Here is a 12,287-nt window from a genome sequence, read left to right as displayed (position 1 = left end):
TTATCACTGACTTCGAGTAACTTTGCTTAAGACCAAGCCAATGTGGCATTGTAGGTAACTATAAAGCGGACGATTTATTTGACTAGGAAAGGCTTCTAGCACCGCATTCAGTAGACTGGAAACGGGTCGGAACTYCACTATATTCGTATGTACTTCTACTATATAGCCGAGCTTCGCGAGAGCTAAGCCAACGCTGAGCACCATCGGTTCCTGTGCTGATACTTTTGATCAAAGAAAGATCGTAACAGACCCAGAAAGTTACTTACCCCCAGTATAGCTAGCCTCTTCCAGGTTGTGTGGGTTCTAAGCGGCCAATGTCCTATCTTCGTCCATACTATCAGTTGAGAATGTCACCGGAAGCCAACCGTAGAAGCTGTATGGAGGAAGACTTGATTATCCGGCGTTTGCGAGATCAAGGCTTAAACACTTGGGAGTTCAAGGTAGTGTAAGGGTAGATCGTAAGAGATCCAGTGAGCTCTTTAACTTTAGTATAGCTAACCTCTGCCTAATTTTGGAAGTTCTAACTGGTCAGTGCCCTATCGGCCATGCTATCAGTGGAGACGACAGTTGTAGAAACTGTATGAAGGAAGACTTGAATATTAAGATATTAAGGTTTAAACATTTGAGCTCAAACTTTTTGAAAACCCCATCAAGCTGATGGGAACAGAAATTAAATGAAACAACTCTTATTGGCCAGAAGTCGCTTTGCTAACTTCTAAGATCGAATACCGGTGTGCACAAAGGACTTGCTTATAGTCGTCCAAGAGCGATCTTTAGATCAACCACCGAACCTCACCTAACCTAAACAATTGTTAAATTTGTATTAAAGATATAGTTTTGTTCACAAAGGAATGCATATAGTAGTCTAAGCGCGATCTTAGAGTCGGTTAGATCGAGCCTAACCAAGCCTACACCCTTGTTAAATGTGTGTTGAAGCTGTCATCTCAGAGGTTTTCAATGAGAAAGATGGATATAGGTTAAAAACCTAAATATTTTTCCAACAGTACTTGTCTCGTGAGAGTCAATTTCAAACACCAAATGCTCATATAAAAACCAAAATATTTAAAAGATCTGAGCAATTCACCAGTAATTTGATTTATCGCATAACAGCGGCCAGCTTAAAATCAATTCAAACAGCAATTAGATCAAACACCAAACTCTGTCAAAATTGTTGCTTAATTTATTCCCAATGGTAGCGAAATAATGACAGACAAGCGACGTGACGGCCATAATGTTCGCGCCATTAGCATATATACATATATGTATATCTAAAACGCATACATAAGCACTTTTGATGATAAATATATATATATGTAGTATATATAAATATATATGTATGTGTGTAGATATATGTTTGTCAAAAAAGTCTTGCGGTATTTTCGCTAGTTGGCGCTGAGAGCGCGTAGTTTTAGTTTTATTCGTCACATCGGGTCATGCTATACCTTTTTGGAAAGCTCATTTCACGCGCTAACACGTGTTTGATTGATTGTCGTTTCTTTTATGTCGTTCGTGAGTTATAGCGTCGCAAACATGGAACAAAATAAAGAGAAAATACGGCATATTTTACAGTACTACTCATACTACGATAAAGCCAAAAATTTATCTCAAGCCGCCAATAAAATTTGTGCAGTGTATGGACCCGATACAGTTTACATTTCCACTGCACAGCGATGGTTTCAAGATTTTCGATCTGGTGTAGAGGTGGTCGAAGATGCGCCACRCTCCGGAAGGCCTGTCGTCGAAAGTTGCGATAAAATCGCTGAATTGGTCGAAAGAGACCGGCATAGTAGCATCGGTCAAGAGCTGGGCGTGAGTCATCAAAAAAAAAATGTATGAACAATTCAAAATTCAATAAAAAAAAATAGCGCAATACTTTTTTGACAACCTAATATATCTATTTTTTATTTGCATAAAAAGACATGTTATTATTGACACATGTTCGGCAATACATAATTGCTTATATAAACATTTGTATATAAACAATTTCCTTCAAACCAATATAATACTACATTTTAGACTAAAGTAAATGCATATGTAACTACATACATATGTTTATATATATTTATATAGCTATAATATAACATACTCGTRTATTCGCACAGCAGACAGCGCTTCATTGCGTGAGACAAGTAGGCGRACGGACAATCATTAAAACTCTATTAAAGAAATAAAATTTTCACCAATACACGCGCAGAAAACAACAAATACAAAAAGGGCGTGCGTTTATATGCAAATATGTATTATATATATATTTATATATATATTATTAGGGAGTATTTTCTTTTGTCTGCGCGCCATTTATAATAAAGGCTCACCTGAATATATGCAAATAACACTGTCTGGCCAACGAGACAGATATAATATCAATACATACGTACATATTTATATAAACATACACAAACGTATGTATGTATGTGTGTTGTTGCATGTTTATTAATTTCTATATCGACTAAACGCGGGCCGGCAAGTTGTGGTAAACATTTAGTATTGACCAGACCAGATTGTTAGGTCGAATGTCGGACAGGCGGGCTAAGCGTTTTGGTTGATTTGCTTGTTCACTTGCTTAAATGGCTGCAATGTACACACACACAATTTTGTATATGTATTTGTATATCAATTTTTATGCATATATATATGTATTTGCATTTATTTGCCAGCTTTTGCCGCAGTTTTTGCTGGCGTTTGTCCGTTTGTTGCCGTGGGGGTAAAAATTTGTATTAGTATTACAAGTAATTTTGTTAAATTGTCACATTTTGTAATATCAACGATAACACAGATAGCAAGGCGCGTTCATGTGTGCTGTTATAAAAGTTCGAGGAAAAATTATAAAAAAAAAGTATACTACAAAAAATAAAAATATAAAATAAAACAACAAAAAGAAGCTTTTTCACTTAATTTAATAAGCTCTTTATGAGCTAATACACGTGTTCCAACGCTTTATAGAATTTTTCATACACTTATTATAAGATTCGGCTAGGATATGGGCGAGTGAAGATATTACATTTTTTTATTATAGAAATGTTTAGAGTGTTGAACTAATAAAGCCTCGTATAGGCAAAGCAGCAATCGACTGACTCGACTTTTAATATTGACGCCAGTTATTACAGCTATACATTTACATATGTAGATGTTTCCCACAATTTTTTTCCAAATTATAAAATTTTATATTTTTTTTTGGAAAATATCAATTTAATATTAAAATCCATTAACTAAAATCTAAAATTTAGATTCTAGCTGAGTTCAAAGCACCTTTGATTCGATTTTTTCCACCGTAGCTGCCCAATGTTTCTTAAGATGAAATATTAGGAATATGTTCTTTCTYATCTGAYWGAAAGCTGGGCATTCMCATAGATARTKTTCCAGCGTTATTTTTTGCCTAGAAGATGGAACTTTYTAGTATCTYCACCAACCACACTACTCCAAGGYRASTTTGTGGCAARCCATGTGTTGCTAGTGTTCGAAGACCTGAGGTGTTCAAACAATACTTGAGGGAGCTGAATGGTCTGGGGCAGCTTAGGGGAATTGTGCCTACGCCGAGCTGGCCAGTTTGTTTGCCTTCTGTTCCTAGTGGACTGAATACTCACATTATATTAACTGAGTTATCTACTGAACCTAACGTCGTGAGACTCAGCATGGGTGCTACGGATGGCCTTCATTGCCGCTTAGCTACCCGCAAGAAGGTTTATAGACATGACGGTAAGAACAGAAGAGCCCAGTTGGCACACACAATTTCTGMCCGAATGGCCAAATTGTACTCATTTAGTTTGAAAGAACCGTCTGTATATTGATTACTACAGAAGATTTAACTTCAGCTCATTTACAAAATCGAATTTGGTTGCAATAGTCTAATGCTTGAAACTGGCCGACATTACCTCATATTATAGATTATATCAACAGACCTTTACTTTATGCATACWTTGCAAGAAATCATAAAAATATGGAATAGTTAGTCTAAGAAATTGGCTAGATCTAGTTAGAATCTTCTAAAATTTCATTTTGACTTTTATTTAAGGTAAGTATATCAGCATAATTTCTTCAAAACGACTGGATTCCTTTTATTAAATTTTACAAATAAATATCGTTATAAATTCCTCAGGAAATGAAAGCAGATATAAAATTTCTGAAAAAATTTAATTACATTTGTTAAATAATTTTTTTTTTAGCTACATAATTTTTTTGTTAATTTTTTTTTTTTTTTTTTTTTTTTTTTTTTTTTTTTTTTTTTTTTTTTTTTTTTTTTTTTTTTTCTTTTTTTTTGTCGAAAAGACGGATTTTTAGAAATAACCCATTTGGTGAAAACTCGAAGCTTTGAACAGTGGTGGATACACGGGCGGTTTTGGGTGATAAAGTCGGAGATTTTAACTCAACTCAACCACGTTAAAGTAGGTCTAAAGCAAGGTTATGTTGACAGTCCTCTTCGATTATTGAGGTGTGATGCACTCCGAATTCCCTCCGACCAGCTAAATTGTCAGCAAGGAATACAATTAGTATGCTATACGTCGTTTGTGCAAAGCTATGGTGCCGCAACCACCGTATTCGTCTGATTAAGCTCCCTGTGACTTCTGGCTATTCAGCAAACTCAAATTACCGCTCCGGGGAAATAGCTTTGAGTCAATTGAAGACATTAAACGTGAATCGCATTGAAGTTTATTCCGGAAATTGAATTGAATGTTGGCACAACTTTATTTAAGTCTCAAGGAGGATTACTTTAAGGGACCCGACACAGATTTTGATGACTAAATTGAAAATTTTTAAATTATGAGGAAATTCTTACTATTTTTTGCCCACAATAGTATATACCACGATTCCCTACATATCGACACATATTAACTTATATTTGACAAATCCATAAAGTGTAATAACCAATACAATGTGTCCGGGAGTTTATTTGACAGAGTGTAAAGCACGAGCACTCGCATTGTATTTGTAATGCACATGCCAGTAGTTACGAATATGTCATGTAAATACTTTAATGGCAGCAATTTAAATATTTTTTTTTATCTCACACCTGTGTGTTTGCATGTAAATAAATAATTTTCTCACACATTTGCGACAAATACACATAATAACATGCTGAAACACAACCATACATACTGCTTATATGCATAGATGGCTATGTGTGTATGGATTTGTGTGTGTTTTCAACAGCATTTATGTCCATGGAAGTGTGTGGGCATTAGCGATTTAAGTCACAAAAAATTATTCAACTAACATTTACTTAATTACTGAAAAACGCTGTCAAATAATTGAACAGTTCCAATGCAACAACTGTTTGGCCACACGGTAATCGATAGTGTCACCATAAAAGTGTCATAAAAGCAAATTGCACTTTTGGAAGTTGTGTGTGTTTGAGAGCAATTTGATTTTTGTAATTTACAAAGTCGTTTATATTGCATATTGATTTGTAAAAATGTTGGAATTATATTGTGGAATGTARAGGAATGTTGATAATAARCAAGTAATATAATTAAATAGTTGTTTCTGGCATGAAGGATAGAATAATTATATATTTCATTGAAATAYAGTTATTAATAATATTCAATATTCATATTCAAATATAATCTAATTATTTTCAATGGTATAAATTATACACAAATACCTTCTGAAAGGCAACTCATTTCAAATCAACGCAAAAAGGAGAGTTTATAAAGTAGTTTTTTCAAGTGTTAAGGCAAGATGACTGTACCAGTGCTACCAAGAGACAGTAATAAAGACTAAAGATCTTATTACATATTTCAAAATTTTTTGATAAAAGTCGAATATTAAATCAATACTTTTTTTTAAAGAAAGCACTTCGAAAGTTGCTGGAACCTTTTCTGAAATTATTAAATATTTGTATTAAAATATGTGAAAATATATTTTTTTTATCAGTCCGGGTCAAATTTGATCAAATGAGTATTAATATGATCATAGCAATATGTAATGATCAGTTCTTAAACCAAACATCCACTCATATAGACAAGTAACTAGAATCTTATAACCAGGAAGTGTGGGCAGAAATTAAAGTGAACTCGTTTTAGCCAAAATAAAGTCAACAGATTCTCAGTTAAWTATGCAGGAGACACTCCCGCGTTCGAGCTTTTCTCGGAACAGTTTCCAATCGGTTGGCAATGCCATTCGGAAACTGTTCCCTACGCCATCATCCATCTTCAGACCCAGYATTCGTTATTGGATAATAATCGGCCGATTGGACTACATCCAGCACGTAGTGAAGCAAATATAGTAGCCGTAGCTGAGGGTATACACGAAGACCATGGAGAGTCGATTCGCAGCAACTCGGAATGCCATATGAAACGAAGAAGAATTTATTACCATTCTATTTTATTAGCAAGTCTTATGTAGTTTATGATCTCGTTTTTGATTAGAAGAAGTCCCCATTGAAAGCCTAATTTAAATTAAATTACGAAGATTGATTCAGTAACCATCAYTTCATCGGAAGATATCAATTTACAATTTTTTATATGTTTAAAAAATGTTCGATTCCTTTCTCTTCTCTCCCAGCAGTAGCTAATCTGGATTTCTTTCTTTGTGTCAGCTTCCTTCCATATTTTTAAAACTGATGTCCCTTCTTAAATTTTCTGAATTTCTATTGAAATCTCCGATTTTAGAGGGATTGGATCTTTAGACGTCCAAAACCCCCTGTACATCTGTCACTGTCTACCAGAATAAGTTGTCACATTTTTGAGGATTCTAAATTGGCCTTATCTCCGATTTTGGTAGGATTGGATCTTTGGATATACAAAACGTTCTGTGGATCTGCCACTTTCTTCCAGAATAAATTGTCACAGGCAGTTTTGAGAGCTCCAAAGTAACCTTTTAGATGGGATGGAATCTATAGACATGCAAAACTTTCTGTGAATCCACCATTGATCCGACCGGACTCTAAAATGGCCTTATTATTTAACTAAGATAGCATTTAGCTWCAAAGAATAGTGACTAAACAAAAAGTATTTTGTGATATTACAGTGATATTACAGTTTAATACGAGTAACATATCCAAAAAAAAAAAAATATTTAGATGGAAATTACAACCGCATTTCCAAATTTGGTATTCTTTTAAAATACGTGAAGACACTCTATATTAAAAAAAAAAAAAACTTATATTTACGAAAACCAACTAAAACACCAAATGCGATCAGTTTTTCTCGCTATTAATGATCTATTATTAGGCGAACAAGCCTGGGAGCCAATGAAACAAATGCTTGGCGCTACACCGACAGCGAAAAAAAACCTGCATATCACTCAAAAATCAACGCCCATAACTCAGTCACCGAACTGAGAAAGTGCGGCTTCCATAGCCAAAGATCAAACCATAGAAAATAGCATTTAATACAAATCAATAACACAACAGTAAATGTATTGTAAATGTTGTTGGCCGATGTAAAAGAAACGCCGCAACGATGACAAGGCAAAATGCGCAAATATTGAAAGAAGAAAAAAAATGGACTTCAATAAAATAGAATTCACTTAAAATAAAGGTAGCAATGAGAGATGCACTCAGCGCATTGTGAAGAAGCATGGCAAAGCACATCGGCAGCGCGTCGATCGGTAATGCATACATACAAACAAATATTGTATTTGTGTATATTTCCATAGAAATCTTAAAAAGATTTGCCGATTTGAGTGAATTGATTGTACGAAACGGAGATTGAAAGCGGAATTTTCGACAAATCATGAACGCATTTGCGTTGAGAAGCTCGAACACTTATGTAGATACCTGTGTAGTACATATGTACATATGTATGGATGGATATATTAATGTAATTGCTATTGTTATTGATGTATGTAGTTGGTGTGGTGTGGTAATCGAAGTAGGGGGCGTGTTAAATGTCAAAAATTGAAATTAAAAATAAAGTAGAATGAACGACTCAAAATAAACGCGTGTAATTGCCGATCAATTAATGTTTATATGTAAGTATGTATATAAAATTATACATAGATATGTATGTGAACATGTGCAAACGTACATATATGTGCTTTGTGAAAAAATCTATTAATTTGAAAATGAAAGGATATTGATTTTATTGTAACAACGCAAATAAAGAAATTCGGAAAAAAGAAAAAAAATCGAAAAGCAGAAAAAAGTGGGAAAAATTAAAAAAAAWATATATGTATATACATATAAACAYAKSAATACAAAAATGGTAAATAAGAGAAAATTCAGATGTAATTGTACATAATTGGAAATCATGAGTATTTAATTAAATGTTGCACTCTATTATGCTTAACTTCTGTCAGATTTAGAAAAAAGTCTAGAAATTTTATTATGAAAAGTAACCTAACGTTAACTACACCCACACTGGTGCTAAAATATCCGACACAGTTGAATTTCTTATAGCATAAAGGGTATAAMAAGATTTTTATACTGATTTTGATCGATCAGTTTGTATGGCAACTATATGCTGTAGTAGTCCGATCTGAACAAGTTGTTCACAATTTTTAGCACTGTTTTAGAAATTAGGGTATGCCAAATTTTGTAACGATTTGTTKTCAAATAAAAAAGTTTTCCATACAAGCATTTAATTTTGATCGATCAGTTTGTATGGCAACTATACGCTATGGCGCTCCGATCTGCACAATTTGCTCGGAAATTGTGGTAATACTTTAGACAATAGTCCACGTCAAATTTCGTAAAGATATATGAACAAACGAAAAAACTTTTCTCTACAAGGACAGTATGGCAGYTATATGCTATAGTAGTCCGATATCGGCGGTTTCGAAAAATTAACAAATGCTTGGAGAGAAAAGAACTACTGAAAAAATTCAGAACGACATCTCAAAAACTGAGGGAAAAGTACGCATCTATACAAAAGACAGACATGGCTAAATGGATTGAGTTCGTCACGCTGATCCTTTATATTTATATATAGTATACGTGGTTTGTACAAAAAATATCGCGAATTTCGAATTTTCGTRKGCTACGTGTGTTCGATGRTTTTGTCGCRTTATTTTGGTACTCATATCCCTTACTTATGCTATCACGGTTGGTCATTTTGAATGTGTAGGTAGTTAACTTTTGACAGCAGCTTTGTTTGGACGCGTTTTAGTTCGCCATCTTCCTTTCTCAGTTTCGACGAAAATGGGCGTCGCTTTGACATTGCTCAGGAGATGTATGACGTAGTGAATGTGTGGAATGATGGACTTAGAAACAAAAGGTCAATCAATCAATGCTTAAATCATAAGAGTTTTCTTCGATTGCAGGGGTGTCGTGCATCATGAGTTCCTACAAAAGGATAGTGCGATCAATTAAGAATATTACCAACAAGTTATGTGCAATTTGCGCAAGGAAATCGGCAAGAAACACCGGCATTTGTGGAAGAACCATCGTTGCTTGTATGCGATCATTTGGCCAAAACCACCACATTAATTGTGTGGTGATCCCCAGACCTGCCATCTTCCGACTATTTTGTTCCCAAAACTAAAGATGCCCATGGAAACCCTGTCTAAATACTTTATGAGTMTTCGATATTTCCGTCTGAGTATTAAAAACCTCTTAGGAAGCTTAATATACCCTATTCAAAGAATTAAAATGTTTTGTGTAAAACCAGAATTTACATATCTTGTTATCATGATTTCTCTTGAAATTAAGAGACAGAATGCGGCAGTGCTATGTATAGATGTCTTATATTCGCCAAGTGAAAAGTCTCGAATCGAGCAAGCAACTGGATAATATCACTGACACTGGTATAAACTATTGAATATGTAGTCTATTACGGATTCGGTATTCGTGAACTGATCACGATTGTATACAGCTTTCCTATATGTTCTACWGAGTTACTCTCCAGTTTTAGGTACCCACTCAATATTGTTCAAACTGCCGAAGTGAAAGATGGCTATTTAAAAATAGCCTTTTAACACAGAAAATTTTTTCTAAAGTAAATAGTAAAGTATTCGAGTGTTTTCGGTACTAAAGCAAGGTTTCAGTGTTCAATAACAAATATTCCTAAGTTAATTGGAGTAACTGTTCTCGTCTTATTACCCATTTCCTATATATTCTTTAAGTATTTTTTATTACTACTTTTACTTACAACTTCAAAAATATACCCCTTCAGGAATTGATATCGCATCATCGGCTCAGGAAGTCAACACAACTTTTAATAACCAAATTGTTTGTAAATCCCGATTAAATGATTGTTATTGCGTTGTATTTACCGCTTTCGTGGCATTTGTACTTCATCTCCATACAAAAAGTGATATGGCCGCATTTTGTTTGTGCCTTCCTTTCGATCCATGCTTACACCAGTTTAACTGTTCGCAGACAATTGCAACCATCTTGTGTGCGGCACGTTGCGTATAACAACAATAAATTTAAGCCGATTTCTCTGCACAATTCGCAAAAACGTTATAGCGTTTATCTCTTAAGATTTCCTCTGCTTTTGTGGTCAGTCAGTCAGTCATTTGGTCCATCCAACAGCCATTCATTTATGCAGCGCACTGAGCAATGAGCGAATTTTATGATGATTTGCTTTAGCAATGGCAGTGAAAACGCAAATCAAACGAATACCCATGCATTACATGTGTGCATGCATGTGTTTGTGCACGCTTAAGCTGCACAATCGTAATCATCATGAGGTCTACTTTTGATTTAGGTGCAGTGTGGTCTTTTGTGATTTAAATATTATATTTATGTACGTCTTATAGCGCAAATCGCTCGATGGTTTGAAAGTAACACGGACAATGAATTTCGTTTGAACCAGACTTCATACAAATGCAAGAAATAATAATATCGGACGCCGATTTGAAGATTGCTTTTGGGAAGCTCAGTGAACTCAGAGAGARCTTTCACGTGATCTTTGCAGTACAACCGGTTCTATCTACATGCAATTGGCCTGGTTTTTATTCGACCAAGGGTTAATATTTCGACCTCTAACCCGGTTTGGATCGGTAAGTAGTAAGTTAAGTTGGAAATCCTTAGAGTAATACATTGCAACAGAATTGCTTCGTATCCTCTTATCCATCCTGATATTACATCCCGGAAAAATTTTTACTTTTCTGCTGCGTTCACGCCAAAAGGCTAAATCTCCATCTTGATCAGGTGTAATATAATATATATACCGCCACCTAGCCTAGCACCACACCTACGGTTGAGAGGCCAATAATGAACCTCAACGGTTCCAAGAACTCAAGTAGGCAGCATGACTACCAGTTTCAAACCTGGCGTTGTCGAGTTCGAAATAATTAATATATACATCCGTCAGTAAAGAGAGGTTAGGCGCGCTTCTTCGTCGTGAGCACCGTTCGGTACTAGGCAACTTTGGCATCACGATCTTTGGAATACCGGCCTGTCAAAAGATCATAGAGTGATGCATTTGGGGGAACAGACAGACGATTCGTCATTCTCTCAATGAATGTTGAAGCTCCCACCAGAATTGTGGGTAACTGTCATATAGTAAATGGTGATCTATGCTAACTCYCGCATCAGACAACCTGATCACAATCTTTTCGATAGAAAAACGACGCGTCTTTTTTCTGTGTACAGTCGAACCTTCATTAACTTTACAAAACTGACTGTTTCAGCTTCACAGAATTTAACCACATTAGACATTTCTACGGACGTAATCGTTGCCCACGTCAACTCCAAGGCTGTTCGCGACTACTCTCGCTCGATTCATCTCGACTGGAAGAATCGCGGAACTCCGTCTTAAATTCCCAACCGAAGCAGCAATTTTAGCACACGAGCGCGACACCTTACGGCAAACCGATTCCTGTGATTCCCACATAAAGGATCTCAATTTAGTGGTTAGGCATATGGAAAATCAATCTAATTGGACAAAAGGCAAGGTCTCAAATAAAGAATATTTAACAACATCCACTCAGCATTTCAACCACAGTGCCGGATCTTGCAACAACAATTTCGTACCACTCGCAACTCAATAAATAAACTCGCAATTTTCGCTGCACGATCATTTCTGCGAGGCCTAAAATGATTTCTTTCSATTCCATTTCGAATGCAATTGTGCAATGCTGCTATCAGCCGCGGCAGCAGATACCCAATTGCAAGTGCTTGAGCGGATGTGTAGCAGAGAATAATAAATACCACACATATTCGTGGTTTGTTGCAAACATAATGGCAGACAACACGAACGGACAGACAGAGTCACAACACACAAATCCGGTCGAGCACAAGAAACATCGCCGTCAAATCTAACCAACCRACGTAGCAGCAAATCAGCCAGCCATGAATTATGTTTCTGTGGAATTACAGTGATCTTTCAGTCAAAAGCTGGAACTGATACTTTTCTTTGCAGCATTCCCAACCACTTTTCAACTGCATTTTGGATTTATCC

General features: G+C 35.5%; 1 protein-coding gene across 5 annotated transcripts in view; it reads right to left on the bottom strand.

Moving 5' to 3' along the window:
* The window catches only part of LOC108970329, a 67,495-nt gene that overhangs the window by 16,320 nt on the left and 38,888 nt on the right, over window positions 1-12,287 (bottom strand). The gene's annotated exons all lie outside the window — the stretch shown is intronic.

The sequence above is a fragment of the Bactrocera latifrons genome, unplaced genomic scaffold (genome assembly GCF_001853355.1).
Source record: "Bactrocera latifrons isolate USDA-ARS-PBARC rearing strain unplaced genomic scaffold, ASM185335v1 scaffold_299, whole genome shotgun sequence".
Classification (NCBI taxonomy): Eukaryota; Metazoa; Arthropoda; class Insecta; order Diptera; family Tephritidae; genus Bactrocera; species Bactrocera latifrons.
The sequence above is the reverse complement of the archived record's forward strand: the minus strand, read 5'-3'. Positions and strand labels throughout refer to the sequence as shown.